This window comes from Oncorhynchus keta, chromosome 7 (genome assembly GCF_023373465.1).
Source record: "Oncorhynchus keta strain PuntledgeMale-10-30-2019 chromosome 7, Oket_V2, whole genome shotgun sequence".
NCBI classification, from domain to species: Eukaryota; Metazoa; Chordata; class Actinopteri; order Salmoniformes; family Salmonidae; genus Oncorhynchus; species Oncorhynchus keta.
The window spans coordinates 53011350-53031349 of NC_068427.1; the positions used below are offsets into that span (position 1 = coordinate 53011350).

Below are 20000 nucleotides of genomic sequence, written 5' to 3' on the forward strand. Positions count from 1 at the left end.
CAGACAGTCACATAGTCAACGACGGATAGTGACGGATGAACAATGTGCTATGTGTTTTAAACGCTGGAACTGTCAACCGGGCTCTCGTTCCGCGACGGTTATTCCTCTTGCCGCAGGCGTCGTCGTGAGCCCACTAGTTCCCCGGGGCCGTCGTTGTATCTACATTTTACACACAAAATCTATGATTAAAAAAAAAGGAATGTACAGTTACAGCCTAAATTGCCTATCAATTGATCTAATATTTTATTAATTGAGATTACATTTCAACAGTTTTAGTGTACTCGGTGATTTGAAAAACATATATGTCATTTTAGCAGACGCTCTTAAATCAGAGTGATTTACATGAGCAAGTATGGTCAAAGAGCCTTGCTCAAGGGAACACCGACACGTTCCACCCAGTCGGCGTGGAGACTCAAACCAGAGAGTCGTTTGGGTTACTACGCTCTTGAACCGCTACGCTACCTGACGCCCTAAACAAAGCTCCTGTTCTCCTCTTGTCATCGGGGCGTCTCGTTGAAACGATAAGACGTGAACAGTCAGCGGTTTAACTTCACACGAGGCTTATCTCAAATCTGCGTTCCAATTTTTGTAATTAAAATCCAATATATTCTTAATCTCTCAGATGTAACCTTTGATTCTATGAGTTGATTATGTTTTTGGGATTTAATTACACTGTCTTGGGTCTAATGATTCGTGTTTATATGTAGTGTTTAATTCATTTCAATGTGTTTAGTGGAACCTATAAAGGTTTTCTATTTACAGTATTTACATTAGTGACATGATTTATATTTTATTTTGTCACAATCATTTAAAGTCTAGCTACAGTATTACCCCTCACGAGCCCATTTTAACTCCTAACAATCCATACAGTTTGTGATTAAAACGCGCAGGCAGTGTCTCAATTGATTGCTGTCAAATGACAGTTTGTTTAGCAAATCAAAACGTGATTTGTATCAGCCGAGTGAACTCGACGTAGCCGACAGGGAAAAAAACAGCATTGGATTTGACTGGGGATCCGTTTTGAAAAGTTGGGTGTATGTCGTCGTCCCTTGAACCGGTGCTCGTTGTTTGTTTTTTTTTGTCCGTTTGAAATGGCTTGACCTTAAGTGAGATGTTGTTCCTGAGAGCAGGCTGTAGAGACTGGCGGAGTTGGTAACTAAATTAACCCGCTCCAGATATCCGGGACGGGGAATCAGTAGCCTCACTGGCAAACACATAATCGTGCTAAATGTTTGGTGAGGAAAACTTTTTTTATTCTTGTCCATTTGATTTCACGGATCCCATCTCTTCACTATCGAGTGGCATGCGGTTTTCTATTGAATCTCAAACATATTTCAAATGTAGGTTTTATTTTGACGTTTGAAATACAAAATATATAGATATAAATAACACGATGTTATTATTGATAATGTCACAGTAATTGAAAGACACTGCATTATCTTACAATTGTGCAGCTTTCTAAATAATTAAACCGTATAGCATAGTAACAACATAGTAGGCTGTAATAGCGCAACATCACACGCATTTATCCGTACAATCCATTTTCATGTTTGAATGTTCATTAAAGCAAAGGGGTGTTATGTGGTCTTGAAATGTTCATACTACTAAGGTATTATCTTATCTCCATGATGGAGGTCTGTGAACTAATCAGATATTAGAGGCTTTTCCTTCAGGGGGGACAAAACCAGTAGCTTAGCCTGGTAGCCTGGTAGTCTGGTAGCCTGGTAGCCTGGTAGCCTGGTAGCCTGGTAGTCTTGTAGCCTGGTAGTCTGGTAGTCTGGTAGTCTGGTAGTCTGGCAGCCTGGTAGTCTGGTAGTCTTGTAGCCTGGTAGTCTGGTAGCCTGGTAGTCTGGTAGTCTGGCAGCCTGGTAGCCTGGTAGCCTGGTAGTCTGGTAGCCTGGTAGCCTGGTAGTCTTGTAGCCTGGTAGTCTGGTAGCCTGGTAGTCTGGTAGCCTGGTAGCCTGGTAGCCTGGTAGCCTGGTAGTCTGGTAGTCTTGTAGCCTGGTAGCCTGGTAGTCTGGTAGCCTGGTGGCCTGGTAGTCTGGTAGCCTGGTAGTCTGGTAGCCTGGTCGCCTGGTAGACTGGCAGCCTGGGTGTCTGGTAGCCTGGGTGTGTGGTAGCCTGGTAGTCTGGTAGCCTGGTAGTCTGGTAGTCTGGTAGCCTGGTAGTCTGATAGCCTGGTAGCCTGGTAGACTGGTAGTCTGGTAGCCTGGTAGTCTGGTAGTCTGGTAGCCTGGTAGTCTGATAGCCTGGTAGTCTGATAGCCTGGTAGTCTGGTCGTCTGGTAGCCTGGTAGCCTGGTAGCCTGGTAGTCTGGTAGCCTGGTAGACTGGCAGCCTGGGTGTCTGGTAGCCTGGGTGTCTGGTAGCCTGGGTGTCTGGTAGCCTGGTAGTCTGGTAGCCTGGTAGTTCTAGTACTGCTCTCCTTAATTGGTTTATACCCACATGAAGAGCTAGCCTCATTTAACCAGACTGAACACTGTGTGTGTGAGAAAGGGAGATAGCGAGATAGCGGGAGAGATATAAATAGAGATAGAGAGAGGGGTAGGGAGGAGAGAGGCAGAGAGAGAGAGTAGGGAGGAGAGAGAAAGAGGCAGAGAGAGAGAGGTAGGGAGTAGAGAGAGAGAGAGAGGTAGGGAGGATAGAGAAAGAGGCAGAGAGAGAGAGAGAGAGGTAGGGAGGAGAGAGAAAGAGGCAGAGAGAGAGAGAGAGGTAGGGAGGAGAGAGAAAGAGGCAGAGAGAGAGAGAGAGGTAGGGAGGAGAGAGAAAGAGACAGAGAGAGAGAGAGGTAGGGAGGAGAGAGAAAGAGACAGAGAGAGAGAGGTAGGGAGGAGAGAGAAAGAGACAGAGAGAGGGAGAGGGAGGGAGGAGAGTGAAAGAGACAGAGAGAGAGAGGTAGGGAGGAGAGAGAAAGAGACAGAGAGAGAGGTAGGGAGGGAGGAGAGTGAAAGAGACAGAGAGAGAGGTAGGGAGGAGAGTGAAAGAGACAGAGAGAGAGGTAGGGAGGAGAGTGAAAGAGACAGAGAGAGGTAGGGAGGGAGGAGAGAGAAAGAGGCAGAGAGAGAGAGAGAGAGAGAGAGGTAGGGAGGAGAGAGAAAGAGGCAGAGAGAGAGAGTAGGGAGGAGAGAGAAAGAGGCAGAGAGAGAGAGGTAGGGAGTAGAGAGAGAGAGAGAGAGAGAGGTAGGGAGGATAGAGAAAGAGGCAGAGAGAGAGAGAGAGAGAGAGAGGTAGGGAGGAGAGAGAGCGAGAGAGAGAGAGAGAGAGAGAGAGAGAGAGAGAGAGAGAGAGAGAGAGAGAGAGAGAGAGAGAGAGAGAGAGAGAGAGAGAGAGAGAGAGAGAGAGAGAGAAAAAATATATATATAGAGAAAAATATAGAGAGAGAGAGAGAGAGAGAGGTGTTCATTCTGGTTGGTTTAACCAGGCATCATCATGTGGGTAAATAAACAATTATTGGCTGTTAGTCAATTACAGAATAACAGACAGCAGTATCCATACAGTCAGTGTTTTCTACTGCAGTATCATCCAGACCTTTCTCCTTCGGCTTGCCGTGTTGTAATAACTAGGGGTTTGGTATGTTTTGTTGTGTTTGCTGGTCAAAATTGTAGTGTCGTGAAACTGTGTTCACTGTAGTGAAACACAAGCCACCTGCTTAAATCTGCTGCTGTTTCTGCTGATTTCTAGCAGTAAACAGCTGCACCGATGGGAATCCTCGCGCGCGTGTGTGTTTTATCTGTGTGTCTGTGTGTGTTTTCTCTGTGTGTCTGTGTGTGTTTTCTCTGTGTGTGTGTGTGTGTTTTCTCTGTGTGTGTGTGTGCGTGTGTGTGTGTGTGTGCGTAAACTTTTTCATGTGAAGCAACAGTTTGAGAAGATACGTAATGTTGTTGTTTTGGTCATGGATTTATCCTCCCTCAATAACTTATTTTGTTTGTATTCACACTTTACGTCAGGAGATACAAGAGATGTTCTCCTCTGGCTTGAACACAGTGGTATAACATGTATTTAAAATGTCACTAGATTTGGTCCTAGTTCTGTGTAGCCCGACTGCGCACCGTGTTAAAGGCAGTTGAAGTAATGGGCTGCTGCAACTGCTTCACTATGGTGGGGAAAATGGAAAGGGGAAATGGAATGGGGAAATGGAATGGGGAAATGGAAAGGGGAAATGGAAAGGGGAAATGGGACGGGGAAATGGAATGGGGAAATGGAAAGGGGAAATGGAATGGGGAAATGGAAAGGGGAAATGGAATGGGGAAATGGAAAGGGGAAATGGAAAGGGGAAATGGAATGGGGAAATGGAAAGGGGAAATGGAATGGGGAAATGGAATGGGGAAATGGAATGGGGAAATGGAAAGGGGAAATGGAATGGGGAAATGGAATGGGGAAATGGAATGGGGAAATGGAAAGGGGAAATGGAATGGGGAAATGGAATGGGGAAATGGAAAGGGGAAATGGAAAGGGGAAATGGAATGGGGAAATGGAATGGGGAAATGGAATGGGGAAATGGAAATGGGAAATGGAATGGGGAAATGGAATGGGGAAATGGAAAGGGGAAATGGAAATGGGGAAATGGAAAGGGGAAATGGAATGGGGAAATGGAATGGGGAAATGGAAAGGGGAAATGGAATGGGGAAATGGAAAGGGGAAATGGAATGGGGAAATGGAATGGGGAAATGGAATGGGGAAATGGAAAGGGGAAATGGAATGGGGAAATGGAAAGGGAAATGGAATGGGGAAATGGAATGGGGAAATGGAAAGGGGAAATGGAATGGGGAAATGGAAAGGGTTTATGGAATGGGGAAATGGAATGGGGAAATGGAATGGGGAAATGGAATGGGGAAATGGAAAGGGTTTATGGAATGGGGAAATGGAATGGGGAAATGGGGAAATGGAAAGGGTGGAAAGGGGAAATGGAATGGGGAAATGGAATGGGGAAATAGGACATGGAAAGGGGAAATGGAATGGCGAAATGGAAAGGGGAAATGGAATGGGGAAATGGAATGGCGAAATGGAAAGGGGAAATGGAATGGGGAAATGGAAAGGGTTTATGGAATGGGGAAATGGAATGGGGAAATGGAATGGGGAAATGGAAAGGGGAAATGGAATGGGGAAATGGAATGGCGAAATTGAAAGGGGAAATGGAATGGGGAAATGGAAAGGGTTTATGGAATGGGGAAATGGAATGGGGAAATGGAATGGGGAAATGGAAAGGGGAAATGGAATGGGGAAATGGAAAGGGTTTATGGAATGGGGAAATGGAATGGGGAAATAGGACATGGAAAGGGGAAATGGAATGGCAAAATGGAAAGGGGAAATGGAATGGGGAAATGGAAAGGGGAAATGGAATGGGGAAATGGAAAGGGTTTATGGAATGGGGAAATGGAATGGGGAAATGGAATGGGGAAATGGAAAGGGGAAATGGAATGGGGAAATGGAAAGGGGAAATGGAAAGGGGAAATGGGACGGGGAAAGGGAAAGGGATTTATTTTTTATAAACTTTTCTAAACTGATTTTCACCTGCTATTAACCTGCTATTCACCTGTTAGTCCCCTGTTATTCACCTGCTATTCACCTGCTATTAACCTGTTATTCACCTGTTATTCACCTGCTATTCACCAGCTATTCACCTGTTATTCACCTGTTATTCACCTGTTATTCACCTGCTATTCACCTGTTATTAACCTGCTATTCACCTGCTATTCACCTGTTATTCACCTGTTAGTCCCCCGTTATTCACCTGCTATTCACCTGCTATTAACCTGCTATTCACCTGTTAGTCCCCCGTTATTCACCTGCTATTCACCTGCTATTAACCTGCTATTCACCTGCTATTCACCTGTTATTCACCTGTTATTCACCTGCTATTCACCTGCTATTCACCTGCTATTAACCTGCTATTCACTTGTTATTCACCTGCTATTCACCTGTTATTCACCTGCTATTCACCTGCTATTCACCTGCTATTCACTTGTTATTCACCTGCTATTCACCTGTTATTAACCTGCTATTCACCTGTTATTCACCTGCTATTCACCTGCTATTCACCAGCTATTCACTTGTTATTCACCTGCTATTCACTTGTTATTCACCTGCTATTCACCTGTTATTCACCTGTTATTCACCTGTTATTCACCTGCTATTCACCTGCTATTCACCAGCTATTCACTTGTTATTCACCTGCTATTCACCTGCTATTCACCAGCTATTCACCTGCTATTCACCTGCTATTCACCTGCTATTCACCAGCTATTCACTTGTTATTCACCTGCTATTCACCTGCTATTCACCAGCTATTCACCTGCTATTCACCTGCTATTCACCAGCTATTCACTTGTTATTCACCTGCTATTCACCTGCTATTCACCAGCTATTCACCTGTTATTCACCTGTTATTCACCTGCTATTCACCTGCTATTAACCTGTTATTCTCCTGTTATTCACCTGCTATTCTCCTGTTATTCACCTGCTATTCACCTGTTATTCACCTGCTTTTCACCTGCTATTCACCTGCTATTCACCTGTTATTCACCTGTTATTCACCTGTTACTCACCTGCTGTTCACCTGTTATTCACCTGCTATTCACCTGCTATTAACCTGTTATTTACCTGCTATTCACCTGCTATTCACCTGTTATTCACCTGCTATTCACCTGTTATTCACCTGCTATTCACCTGATTTTCACCTGCTATTCACCTGTTATTCACCTGTTATTCACCTGCTGTTCACCTGCTATTCACTTGTTATTCACCTGTTATTCACCTGCTGTTCACCTGCTATTCACCTGCTGTTCACCTGCTATTCACTTGTTATTCACCTGTTATTCACCTGTTAGTCACCTGCTGTTCACCTGTTAGTCACCTGTTATTCACCTGCTGTTCACCTGCTATTCACCTGCTGTTCACCTGCTATTCACCTGCTATTCACCTGTTATTCACCTGCTATTAACCTGTTATTCACCTGCTATTAACCTACTGTTCACTTGTTATTCACCTGCTTTTCACCTGTTATTCACCTGCTATTCACCTGTTATTCACCTGCTATTAACCTACTGTTCACTTGTTATTCACCTGCTATTCACCTGTTATTCACCTGTTATTCACCTGCTGTTCACCTGCTATTCACCTGCTTTTCACCTGTTATTCACCTGTTATTCACCTGTTATTCACCTGCTATTCACCTGCTATTCACTTGTTATTCACCTGCTATTCACCTGCTATTCACCTGCTATTCACTTGTTATTCACCTGCGATTCACCTGTTATTCACCTGTTATTCACCTGCTATTCACCTGCTATTCACTTGTTATTCACCTGCTATTCACCTGTTATTCACCTGTTATTCACCTGCTATTAACCTGCTATTCACCTGTTATTCACCTGTTATTCACCTGCTTTTCACCTGTTATTCACCTGCTATTAACCTGCTATTCACCTGTTATTCACCTGTTATTCACCTGTTATTCACCTGTTATTCACCTGTTATTCACCTGCTATTAACCTGCTATTCACCTGTTATTCACCTGTTATTCACCTGTTATTCACCTGTTATTCACCTGCTATTAACCTGCTATTCACTTGTTATTCACCTGCTATTCACCTGTTATTCACTTGTTATTCACCTGTTATTCACCTGCTATTAACCTGTTATTCACCTGCTATTAACCTGCTATTCACCTGTTATTCACCTGTTATTCACCTGTTATTCACCTGTTATTCACCTGTTATTCACCTGCTATTAACCTGCTATTCACCTGTTATTCACCTGTTATTCACCTGTTATTCACCTGTTATTCACCTGCTATTAACCTGCTATTCACTTGTTATTCACCTGCTATTCACCTGTTATTCACTTGTTATTCACCTGTTATTCACCTGCTATTAACCTGTTATTCACTTGTTATTCACCTGCTATTCACCTGTTATTCACTTGTTATTCACCTGTTATTCACCTGCTATTCACCTGTTATTCACTTGTTATTCACCTGCTATTCACCTGTTATTCACTTGTTATTCACCTGCGATTCACCTGTTATTCACCTGTTATTCACCTGTTATTCACCTGCTATTCACCTGTTATTCACTTGTTATTCACCTGTTATTCACCTGTTATTCACCTGTTATTCACCTGTTATTCACCTGTTATTCACCTGCTATTCACCTGTTATTCACTTGTTATTCACCTGTTATTCACCTGCTATTAACCTGCTATTCACTTGTTATTCACCTGCTATTCACCTGTTATTCACCTGTTATTCACCTGCTATTAACCTGCTATTCACCTGCGATTCACCTGTTATTCACCTGTTATTTACCTGCTATTCACCTGTTATTCACCTGTTAGTCACATCTTATTCACCTGCTATTCACCTGTTATTCACTTGTTATTCACCTGCGATTCACCTGTTATTCACCTGTTATTCACCTGCTATTCACCTGCTATTCACTTGTTATTCACCTGCTATTCACCTGTTATTCACCTGTTATTCACCTGTTATTCACCTGCTATTAACCTGCTATTCACCTGTTATTCACCTGTTATTCACCTGCTTTTCACCTGTTATTCACCTGCTATTAACCTGCTATTCACCTGCTTTTCACCTGTTATTCACCTGCTATTAACCTGCTATTCACCTGTTATTCACCTGTTATTCACCTGCTTTTCACCTGTTATTCACCTGCGATTCACCTGTTATTCACCTGTTATTCACCTGCTATTCACCTGCTATTCACTTGTTATTCACCTGTTATTCACCTGTTATTCACCTGTTATTCACCTGCTATTCACCTGCTATTCACCTGCTATTCACCTGTTATTCACCTGTTATTCACCTGTTATTAACCTGCTATTCACCTGTTATTCACCTGTTATTCACCTGTTATTCACCTGCTTTTCACCTGTTATTCACCTGCTATTCACCTGTTATTCACCTGTTATTCACCTGTTATTCACCTGCTTTTCACCTGCTATTCACCTGTTATTCACCTGCTATTAACCTGCTATTCACCTGTTATTCACCTGTTATTCACCTGCTATTAACCTGCTATTCACCTGCTATTCACCTGTTATTCACCTGCTATTCAACTGTTATTCACCTGTTATTCACCTGCTATTCAACTGTTATTCACCTGTTATTCACCTGTTATTAACCTGCTATTCACCTGTTATTTACCTGCTATTCACCTGCTATTAACCTGTTATTAACCTGTTATTCACCTGCTATTCACCTGCTATTCACCTGCTATTCACCTGCTATTCACATGTTATTCACATGTTATTCACCTGTTATTCACATGTTATTCACCTGCTATTCACCTGTTAGTCACCTGTTATTCACATGTTATTCACCTGTTATTCACATGTTATTCACCTGCTATTCACCTGCTATTCACATGTTATTCACCTGTTATTCACATGTTATTCACCTGTTATTCACCTGTTATTCACCTGTTATTCACATGTTATTCACCTGTTATTTAACCGCTATTCACCTGCTATTCACCTGCTATTCACCTGCTATTCACCTGCTATTCACCTGTTATTCACCTGCTATTCACCTGTTATTCACCTGCTATTCACCTGTTATTCACCTGTTATTCACCTGTTATTCACCTGTTATTCACCTGTTATTCACCTGTTATTCACCTGTTATTCACCTGTTATTCACCTGTTATTCACCTGTTATTCACCTGTTATTCACCTGTTATTCACCTGTTATTCACCTGTTATTCACCTGTTATTCACCTGTTATTCACCTGTTATTCACCTGTTATTCACCTGTTATTCACCTGTTATTCACCTGTTATTCACCTGTTATTCACCTGCTATTCACCTGTTATTCACCTGCTATTCACCTGTTATTCACATGTTATTCACATGTTATTCACCTGCTATTCACATGTTATTCACCTGCTATTCACCTGTTATTCACCTGTTATTCACCTGTTATTCACCTGTTATTCACCTGTTATTCACCTGTTATTCACATGTTATTCACCTGCTATTCACCTGTTATTCACCTGTTATTCACCTGTTATTCACCTGTTATTCACCTGTTATTCACCTGTTATTCACCTGTTATTCACCTGTTATTCACCTGCTATTCACCTGCTATTCACCTGTTATTCACCTGTTATTCACCTGCTATTCACCTGCTATTCACCTGCTATTCACCTGCTATTCACCTGTTATTCACCTGCTATTCACCTGTTATTCACCTGCTATTCACCTGTTATTCACCTGTTATTCACCTGCTATTCACCTGCTATTCACCTGTTATTCACCTGCTATTCACCTGCTATTCACCTGTTATTCACCTGTTATTCACCTGCTATTCACCTGTTATTCACCTGCTATTCACCTGTTATTCACCTGTTATTCACCTGTTATTCACCTGTTATTCACCTGTTATTCACCTGCTATTCACCTGCTATTCACCTGTTATTCACCTGTTATTCACCTGCTATTCACCTGCTATTCACCTGCTATTCACCTGCTATTCACCTGTTATTCACCTGTTATTCACCTGTTATTCACATGTTATTCACCTGTTATTCACCTGTTATTCACCTGCTATTCACCTGCTATTCACCTGCTATTCACCTGTTATTCACCTGTTATTCACCTGTTATTCACATGTTATTCACATGTTATTCACCTGTTATTCACCTGTTATTCACCTGCTATTCACCTGCTATTCACCTGTTATTCACCTGATATTCTCCTGTTATTCACCTGCTATTCACCTGTTATTCACCTGTTATTCACCTGCTATTCACCTGCTATTCACCTGCTATTCACCTGCTATTCACCTGCTATTCACCTGTTATTCACCTGCTATTCGTTTTGGGTGGAGATCAAAGAAATGGAGGTGTGTCTATAGATACACTGTATTAATGGAGGTGTGGAGGAGGAGGTGTGTCTATAGATACACTGTATTAATGGAGGTGTGGAGGAGGTGTGTCTATAGATACACGGTATTAATGGAGGTGTGTCTATAGATACACTGTATTAATGGAGGTGTGGAGGAGGTGTGTCTATAGATACACTGTATTAATGGAGGTGTGTCTATAGATACACTGTATTAATGGAGGTGTGTCTATAGATACACTGTATTAATGGAGGTGTGGAGGAGGTGTGTCTACAGATACACTGTATTAATGGAGGTGTGTCTATAGATACACTGTATTAATGGAGGTGTGGAGGAGGTGTGTCTATAGATACACTGTATTAATGGAGGTGTGTCTATAGATACACTGTATTAATGGAGGTGTGTCTATAGATACACTGTATTAATGGAGGTGTGTCTACAGATACACTGTATTAATGGAGGTGTGTCTATAGATACACTGTATTAATGGAGGTGTGTCTATAGATACACTGTATTAATGGAGGTGTGTCTATAGATACACTGTATTAATGGAGGTGTGTCTATAGATACACTGTATTAATGGAGGTGTGTCTATAGATACACTGTATTAATGGAGGTCTGTCTACTGATACACTGTATTAATGGAGGTGTGGAGGAGGAGGTGTGTCTATAGATACACTGTATTAATGGAGGTGTGTCTACTGATACACTGTATTAATGGAGGTGTGGAGGAGGAGGTGTGTCTATAGATACACTGTATTAATGGAGGTGTGTCTACTGATACACTGTATTAATGGAGGTGTGGTGGAGGAGGTGTGTCTATAGATACACTGTATTAATGGAGGTGTGTCTATAGATACACTGTATTAATGGAGGTGTGGTGGAGGAGGTGTGTCTATAGATACACTGTATTAATGGAGGTGTGGTGGAGGAGGTGTGTCTATAGATACACTGTATTAATGGAGGTGTGGTGGAGGAGGTGTGTCTATAGATACACTGTATTAATGGAGGTGTGTCTACAGATACACTGTATTAATTGGAGGTGTGTCTATAGATACACTGTATTAATGGAGGTGTGTCTATAAATACACTGTATTAATGGAGGTGTGTCTACAGATACACTGTATTAATGGAGGTGTGTCTACTGATACACTGTATTAATGGAGGTGTGTCTATAGATACACTGTATTAATGGAGGTGTGTCTACTGATACACTGTATTAATGGAGGTGTGTCTACTGATACACTGTATTAATGGAGGTGTGTCTATAGATACACTGTATTAATGGAGGTGTGTCTATAGATACACTGTATTAATGGAGGTGTGTCTACTGATACACTGTATTAATGGAGATGTGTCTATAGATACACTGTATTAATGGAGGTGTGTCTACTGATACACTGTATTAATGGAGGTGTGTCTATAGATACACTGTATTAATGGAGGTGTGTCTATAGATACACTGTATTAATGGAGGTGTGTCTATAGATACACTGTATTAATGGAGGTGTGTCTATAGATACACTGTATTAATGGAGGTGTGTCTACAGATACACTGTATTAATGGAGGTGTGTCTACAGATACACTGTATTAATGGAGGTGTGTCTACAGATACACTATATTAATGGAGGTGTGGAGGAGGTGTGTCTACAGATACACTGTATTAATGGAGATGGGGTGGAGGAGGTGTGTCTATAGATACACTGTATTAATGGAGGTGTGGTGGAGGAGGTGTGTCTATAGATACACTGTATTAATGGAGGTGTGGAGGAGGAGGTGTGTCTATAGATACACTGTATTAATGGAGGTGTGGTGGAGGAGGTGTGTCTATAGATACACTGTATTAATGGAGGTGTGGAGGAGGAGGTGTGTCTATAGATACACTGTATTAATGGAGGTGTGGTGGAGGAGGTGTGTCTATAGATACACTGTATTAATGGAGGTGTGTCTACTGATACACTGTATTAATGGAGGTGTGTCTACTGATACACTGTATTAATGGAGGTGTGTCTACAGATACACTGTATTAATGGAGGTGTGGAGGAGGTGTGTCTATAGATACACTGTATTAATGGAGGTGTGGAGGAGGAGGTGTGTCTATAGATACACTGTATTAATGGAGGTGTGTCTATAGATACACTGTATTAATGGAGGTGTGTCTATAGATACACTGTATTAATGGAGGTGTGTCTACTGATACACTGTATTAATGGAGGTGTGTCTATAGATACACTGTATTAATGGAGGTGTGTCTATAGATACACTGTATTAATGGAGGTGTGTCTACTGATACACTGTATTAATGGAGGTGTGTCTACAGATACACTGTATTAATGGAGGTGTGTCTATAGATACACTGTATTAATGGAGGTGTGTCTACAGATACACTGTATTAATGGAGGTGTGGAGGAGGTGTGTCTATAGATACACTGTATTAATGGAGATGTGTCTATAGATATACTGTATTAATGGAGGTGTGGAGGAGGTGTGTCTACAGATATACTGTATTAATGGAGGTGTGTCTATAGATACACTGTATTAATGGAGGTGTGTCTACAGATATACTGTATTAATGGAGGTGTGTCTATAGATACACTGTATTAATGGAGGTGTGTCTACTGATACACTGTATTAATGGAGGTGTGTCTATAGATACACTGTATTAATGGAGGTGTGGAGGAGGTGTGTCTACAGATACACTGTATTAATGGAGGTGTGTCTATAGATATACTGTATTAATGGAGGTGTGTCTATAGATACACTGTATTAATGGAGGTGTGTCTACTGATACACTGTATTAATGGAGTTGTGTCTATAGATACACTGTATTAATGGAGGTGTGTCTACAGATATACTGTATTAATGGAGGTGTGTCTACAGATACACTGTATTAATGGAGGTGTGTCTATAGATACACTGTATTAATGGAGGTGTGTCTATAGATACACTGTATTAATGGAGGTGTGTCTATAGATACACTGTATTAATGGAGGTGTGTCTACAGATATACTGTATTAATGGAGGTGTGTCTATAGATATACTGTATTAATGGAGGTGTGTCTACAGATATACTGTATTAATGGAGGTGTGTCTATAGATACACTGTATTAATGGAGGTGTGTCTATAGATACACTGTATTAATGGAGGTGTGTCTATAGATACACTGTATTAATGGAGGTGTGTCTACAGATACACTGTATTAATGGAGGTGTGTCTACTGATACACTGTATTAATGGAGGTGTGTCTACTGATACACTGTATTAATGGAGGTGTGTCTACTGATACACTGTATTAATGGAGGTGTGTCTATAGATATACTGTATTAATGGAGGTGTGTCTATAGATATACTGTATTAATGGAGGTGTGGTGGAGGAGGTGTGTCTATAGATACACTGTATTAATGGAGGTGTGTCTACAGATACACTGTATTACTGGAGGTGTGTCTACTGATACACTGTATTAATGGAGGTGTGTCTATAGATATACTGTATTAATGGAGGTGTGTCTATAGATACACTGTATTAATGGAGGTGTGTCTATAGATATACTGTATTAATGGAGGTGTGTCTATAGATACACTGTATTAATGGAGGTGTGGAGATGTGTCTATAGATACACTGTACCCCCCTAATCACACGACCAGACACCCCCCAACCCCCTAATCACACGACCAGACTCCCCCACCCCACCACCCTAATCACACGACCAGACTCCCCACCCCACCCCTAATCACACGACCAGACTCCCCCCCCTAATCACACGACCAGACTCCCCCACCCCACCCCCTAATCACACGACCAGACTCCCCCACCCCACCCCCCACACGACCCCACCCCTAATCACACGACCAGACTAATCCCCCACCCCACCCCCTAATCACACGACCCCACCCCACCCCTAATCACCCCAGACCCCACCCCTAATCACACGACCAGACCCCACCCCCTAATCACACCCCATCCCCCCCAGACCCCACCCCCTAATCACACGACCAGACTCCCCCACCCCCTAATCACACGACCAGACCCACCCCCTAATCACACACAGACTCCCCCACCCCACCCCCCTAATCACACGACCAGACTCCCCCACCCCACCCCTAATCACACGACCAGACTCCCCCACCCCTAATCACACGACCAGACTCCCCTCACCCCCTAATCACACGACCAGACCCCCACCCCACCCCCTAATCACACGACCAGACTCCCCCACCCCCTAATCACACGACCAGACTCCACCCCCTAATCACACGACCAGACCCACCCCCTAATCACACGACCAGACTCCACCCCCCTAATCACACGACCAGACTCCACCCCCCCCACCCCACCCCAGACTCCACCCCTAATCACGACCAGACTCCCCACCCCACCCCCTAATCACCCCAGACCCCACCCCACCCCCTAATCACACGACCAGACTCCCCCACCCCACCCCTAATCAATATGAGTGATTTATTGCCACTTGTCAAAACAAGCTGTTTTTTTTTGGTGCTTGTTCAGTTTTATAAAGTTTTTTTTTTTTTTAAATACCATTAATATAATTACTATTGTTGCATTTGTGTAGATAGTACATTCTAATGTTGAGGCATTCGATACATCTCAAACTGTTTCTGCATATTAGTTATTGATTTGGGCTATTTATCAAAATGTCTTGTCAACAGGAAGCAGCGACAGCATCGTTTTTTTCAACGTTAAGAGTAATACATTTAACTGTCCACCTCTCAGTGGCGTTTTACTTAATCCTTTGAATGAGTCTAAAAGCTCCGATTTATTATAAAGATTTACCAGAAATCACCAAATCGTGTTTGACCTTCCTAATCGGGTTTTGTTCGTCTGGTGTTGAGTCTAGGAGGTTCTCTAATGGGGTTGTGTTCCTCCGGTGTTGGGTCTAGGAGGTTCTCTAATCGGGTTGTTTGTCCGGTGTTGGGTCTAGGAGGTTCTCTAATCGGGTTGTGTTCGTCTGGTGTTGAGTCTAGGAGGTTCTCTAATGGGGTTGTGTTCCTCCGGTGTTGAGTCTAGGAGGTTCTCTAATCGGGTTGTGTTCGTCCAGTGTTGAGTCTAGGAGGTTCTCTAATCGGGTTGTTCGTCTGGTGTTGAGTCTAGGAGGTTCTCTAATGGGGTTGTGTTTGTCCAGTGTTGAGTCTAGGAGGTTCTCTAATGGGGTTGTTTGTCCGGTGTTGGGTCTAGGAGGTTCTCTAATCGGGTTGTGTTCGTCTGGTGTTAAGTCTAGGAGGTTCTCTAATGGGGTTGTGTTCCTCCGGTGTTGAGTCTAGGAGGTTCTCTAATCTGGTTGTGTTCGTCCGGTGTTGAGTCTAGGAGGTTCTCTAATGGGGTTGTGTTCCTCCGGTGTTGAGTCTAGGAGGTTCTCTAATCGGGTTGTGTTCGTCCAGTGTTGAGTCTAGGAGGTTCTCTAATGGGGTTGTTCGTCTGGTGTTGGGTCTAGGAGGTTCTCTAATGGGGTTGTTCGTCTGGTGTTGGGTCTAGGAGGTTCTCTAATGGGGTTGATCGTCTGGTGTTGGGTCTAGGAGGTTCTCTAATCGGGTTGTTTGTCTGGTGTTGGGTCTAGGAGGTTCTCTAATCGTGGTGTTCTTCTGGTGTTGAGTCTAGGAGATTCTCTAATCGTGGTGTTCTTCTGGTGTTGAGTCTAGGAGGTTCTCTAATCGGGTTGTTCGTCTGGTGTTGAGTCTAGGAGGTTCTCTAATCGGGTTGTTCGTCTGGTGTTGAGTCTAGGAGGTTCTCTAATGGGGTTGTTAGTCTGGTGTTGAGTCTAGGAGGTTCTCTAATCGGGTTGTTCGTCTGGTGTTGAGTCTAGGAGGTTCTCTAATGGGGTTGTTCGTCTGGTGTTGAGTCTAGGAGGTTCTCTAATGGGGTTGTTCGTCTGGTGTTGAGTCTAGGAGGTTCTCTAATGGGGTTGTTCGTCTGGTGTTGAGTCTAGGAGGTTCTCTAATGGGGTTGTTCGTCTGGTGTTTGGTCTAAGAGGTTCTCTAATGGGGTTGTTCGTCTGGTGTTGGGTCTAGGAGGTTCTCTAATGGGGTTGTTCGTCTGGTGTTGAGTCTAGGAGGTTCTCTAATGGGGTTGTTCGTCTGGTGTTGAGTCTAGGAGGTTCTCTAATGGGGTTGTGTTCGTCTGGTGTTGAGTCTAGGAGGTTCTCTAATGGGGTTGTGTTCGTCTGATGTTGGGTCTAGGAGGTTCTCTAATGGGGTTGTTCGTCTGGTGTTGAGTCTAGGAGGTTCTCTAATGGGGTTGTTCGTCTGGTGTTGAGTCTAGGAGGTTCTCTAATGGGGTTGTTCGTCTGGTGTTGAGTCTAGGAGGTTCTCTAATGGGGTTGTTCGTCTGGTGTTGGGTCTAGGAGGTTCTCTAATGGGGTTGTTCGTCTGGTGTTGGGTCTAGGAGGTTCTCTAATGGGGTTGTTCGTCTGGTGTTGAGTCTAGGAGGTTCTCTAATGGGGTTGTGTTCGTCTGGTGTTGGGTCTAGGAGGTTCTCTAATGGGGTTGTTCGTCTGGTGTTGGGTCTAGGAGGTTCTCTAATGGGGTTGTTCGTCTGGTGTTGAGTCTAGGAGGTTCTCTAATGGGGTTGTTCGTCTGGTGTTGGGTCTAGGAGGTTCTCTATTGGGGTTGTGTTCGTCTGTTGTTGGGTCTAGGAGGTTCTCTAATGGGGTTGTTCGTCTGGTGTTGGGTCTAGGAGGTTCTCTAATGGGGTTGTTCGTCTGGTGTTGGGTCTAGGAGGTTCTCTCTCCTTTCCCCTCTGTTCCATAAGCTCATACCCTCATCCTTGGTATGTTAAAGGATCCGTCTGTCTCTCAGATCTCCGTGGTCTAATTTAAGGCACCTGGCTAGGGTCAAAACCCCTCCTTTAACATATGTGTGTGTTGTGTGTGTGTGTTATGGTATGTGTGTGCTGTGTGTGTGTGTGTGTTATGGTATGTGTGTGTTGTGTGTGTTATGGTGTGTCTGTGTTGTGTTGTGTGTGTGTGTTATGGTATGTGTGTGTTGTGTGTGTTATGGTGTGTCTGTGTTGTGTGTGTGTGTTATGGTATGTGTGTGTTGTGTGTGTGTGTTATGGTATGTGTGTGTTGTGTGTGTGTGTTATTTTGTGTGTTGTGTGTTGTGTGTTGTGTGTTGTGTTGTGTTGTGTGTTATTGTGTGTTGTGTGTTGTGTTGTGTTGTGTGTTATTGTGTGTTGTGTGTTGTGTTGTGTGTTGTGTGTTGTGTTATGTGTTGTGTGTTGTGTTTGTGTTGTGTGTTATTGTGTGTTGTGTGTTGTGTTGTGTTGTGTGTTATTGTGTGTTGTGTGTTGTGTTGTGTGTTGTGTTGTGTGTTGTGTTGTGTTGTGTTGTGTGTTGTGTTGTGTGTTGTGTGTTATTGTGTGTTGTGTGTTGTGTTGTGTTGTGTGTTATTGTGTGTTGTGTGTTGTGTTGTGTGTTGTGTTGTGTTGTGTTGTGTTGTGTTGTGTTATGTGTTGTGTTGTGTGTTGTGTGTTGTGTGTTGTGTTGTGTTGTGTGTTGTGTTGTGTTGTTTGTTGTGTTGTGTTGTGTTCTGTGTGTTGTGTGTTGTGTTGTGTTGTGTTGTGTGTTGTGTGTTATTGTGTGTTGTGTTGTGTGTTGTGTGTTGTGTTGTGTGTTGTGTGTTGTGTTGTGTGTTGTGTGTGTTGTGTGTTGTGTGTTGTGTGTTGTGTGTGTTGTGTGTTGTGTGTGTTGTGTGTTGTGTTGTGTGTTATTTTGTGTTGTGTGTTGTGTTGTGTGTTGTGTGTTGTGTTGTGTGTTGTGTTGTGTGTTGTGTGTTGTGTTGTGTTGTGTTGTGTGTTGTGTGTTATTGTGTGTTGTGTTGTGTGTTGTGTGTTGTGTTGTGTGTTGTGTGTTGTGTTGTGTGTTGTGTGTGTTGTGTGTTGTGTGTTGTGTGTTGTGTGTGTTGTGTGTTGTGTGTGTTGTGTGTTGTGTTGTGTGTTATTTTGTGTTGTGTGTTGTGTTGTGTGTTGTGTGTTGTGTTGTGTGTTGTGTTGTGTGTTGTGTGTTGTGTGGTGTGTGTTGTGTGTTGTGTGTGTTGTGTGTTATTTTGTGTTGTGTTGTGTGTTGTGGTGTGTGTTGTGTGTGTTGTGTGTTGTGTTGTGTGTTGTGGTGTGTGTTGTGGTGTGTGTTGTGTTGTGTGTGTTGTGGTGTGTGTTGTGGTGTGTGTTGTGGTGTGTGTTGTGGTGTGTGTTGTGGTGTGTGTTGTGGTGTGTGTTGTGTGTGTTGTGTGTTGTGTTGTGTTGTGTTGTGTGTTGTGGTGTGTGTTGTGTTGTGTGTTGTGGTGTGTGTTGTGTTGTGTGTGTTGTGTGTTGTGTTGTGTGTTGTGGTGTGTGTTGTGGTGTGTGTTGTGGTGTGTGTTGTGGTGTGTGTTGTGTTGTGTGTTGTGGTGTGTGTTGTGTGTGTTGTGTGTTGTGTTGTGTTGTGTTGTGTGTTGTGTTGTGTGTTATTTTGTGGTGTGTGTTGTGTTGTGTGTTGTGTGTGTTGTGTTGTGTGTTGTGTGTTGTGTGTTGTGTGTTGTGTTGTGTGTTGTGTGTTGTGTGTTGTGGTGTGTGTTGTGTTGTGTGTTGTGTTGTGTGTTGTGTGTTGTGTGTTGTGTGTTATGGTATGTGTGTGTTGTGTTGTGTGGTGTGTGTTGTGTGTTGTGTTGTGTGTTGTGTTGTGTGTTGTGTGGTGTGTGTTGTGTGTTGTGTGTTGTGTTGTCTGTGTTGTGTGGTGTGTGGTGTGTGGTGTGTGTTGTGTGTTGTGTGGTGTGTGTTGTGTGTTGTGTGTTTTGTGTGGTGTGTGGTGTGTGTTGTGTGTTGTGTGTTGTGTGTGTGTGTGGTGTGTGTGTGTTGTGTGTGGTGTGTGTTGTGTGTTGTGTGTTGTGTGGTGTGTGTTGTGTGTGTGTTGTGGTGTGTTGGTGTGTGTTGTGGTGTGTGGTGTGTGTTCTGTGTTGTGTGGTGTGTGGTGTGTGTTGTGTGGTGTGTGTTGTGTGTTGTGTGTTGTGTGGTGTGTCATTGTGATTCTGTTACAAAACATGGTGTGTGGTGTGTGTTGTGTTGTGTGTTGTGTGTTTGTGTTGTCCACCTTAGTTGTGTGATTGCTGTTTGTTGTGGTGTGTGGTGAACTGTGTTGTGGTGTGTGTTGT

The 20000-nt window shown here is 43.1% G+C and overlaps 1 protein-coding gene and 1 long non-coding RNA gene across 2 annotated transcripts in view; both read left to right on the forward strand.

The window, feature by feature from the left end:
- Nucleotides 1-20000, forward strand: part of LOC118386452 (neuropilin-2-like) — a 237768-nt gene that overhangs the window by 1290 nt on the left and 216478 nt on the right. The window lies entirely within an intron of this gene.
- LOC127931215 (uncharacterized) lies at nt 13010-13786 on the forward strand. The gene is made up of 3 exons (XR_008140396.1): nt 13010-13107; nt 13170-13231; nt 13730-13786. It is a non-coding gene; the product is annotated as an uncharacterized LOC127931215 (long non-coding RNA).